Here is a 1,536-nt window from a genome sequence, read left to right on the forward strand (position 1 = left end):
TGTTGCTTGCGTGGGGTATCTGGGGAGCCTGCTGCCATTGGAGCCTCCTGCTACCAGGTAAAGGCATGTGGCCAGCAGGATGGAGCTGCATGTCTGTGGCCCAGGGTAAATCCTCCAGAAACCCTCTGAAATAATTATATATAACCCCTGTAAGTAGGGACAGGCCAAAGGGAATGGCTTTAACCTGCCAGAGGGGCTTTAACCTGCCAGAGGGGAGATTGAGATGAGCTCTGAGGCAGAAGCTCTTCCCTGGGAGTGTGCTGAGGCGCTGGCACAGGGTGCCCAGAGAAGCTGTGGCTGCCCCATCCCTGGCAGTGTTCAAGGCCAGGTTGGACACAGGGGCTTGGAGCAACCTGCTCTAGTGGAAGGTGTCCCTGCCCATGGCAGGGGGTTGGAACTGGATGAGCTTTAAGGTCCCTTCCAACCCAAATCATTCCACGACTCTATACTACAACTGCAGGATTGAATCCGTGTGATACAAGATTTTACCTCTCCTTTTCTTCTCCATTTGCTATTCATGACAATTCACTTCATTTAAGTGCTTCCTGACAGTTTATGCCGTGAATCAGTTTTCCTCATTTTTCATTGTTCGCAGGTGATTTAATGTGCTGTCCTAATTTGAACTTTGTAGCAAAAAAAGAAAAAGAAGGGGGTGCAAACCTTAATTTCAAAGTGATTAAGTGACATCACTGATAAAAAGAAATCTCTATAATTTTAACTCTAAAAATGTGGTGGAAATGGATATAAGACACAGTGACTTCAACCTGAAGCTGTGAGCTGTGTTTCAGGGTTAATGTTTTGACAGCTATTTGGGGTTTAAAGTTCTTCAGAGATCCCAACATTTATTAATAACCAATGTTACTCATTAACTCTCATTTTTTACATGTATGACACAGAAAATTGCTGGCAATGTTCGACACTTGCTTTTGTACCCGAAACCAAGAATGATTTGGGGTCAAGTCCTGCTATCTTTAAGCTTTTGCATCTAGGAAGTCCCAAACACTCACAGCACACAGGTTGTATTGGGTTAGGGGGAGGTTTAAGGCCAGGTACAGTCCCCCCCGAGGTTGGTGGGGATCTGTACATTGAGAACGGGGTCTTGGATGCTTAGTAAGACACTTCCCAAAAACTCAGTCCTAATTTGCTTCCCAACACACACGCACAGAGCAGGGGGAAAGGATGGTGCTTCGGCCTCCCCTGGCTCCGACTGGCATTTCCTTGTACTTCAAGGACACCTGCAGATCTCAGACAGGGACTTCAGGTCTCAATGCAGCACACAAGCGGGTATGCAGCAAGCCTTGGGGCAGGGAGCCTGGCCCTTGGGTCAGGGGTACAGCAGTAGGAGAGTGAACAGATAAACGCTGGAGACAGTGAGAAATGAAACTGTCACACCTCAATGCCCAGTATATGGCTAACTTGAAAAGCTTGGGTTTGATAGTTTGGGTGGGCTTTGGGGTGGAATCAGATGTGGTAAGACAAGGGGGAATGGCTTAAACTGCCAGAGAGAAGACTGAGATGAGCTCTTAGGCAGAAGTT

Source organism: Nestor notabilis, unplaced genomic scaffold, assembly GCF_000696875.1.
Source record: "Nestor notabilis isolate BGI_N333 unplaced genomic scaffold, ASM69687v1 scaffold25351, whole genome shotgun sequence".
Classification (NCBI taxonomy): Eukaryota; Metazoa; Chordata; class Aves; order Psittaciformes; family Psittacidae; genus Nestor; species Nestor notabilis.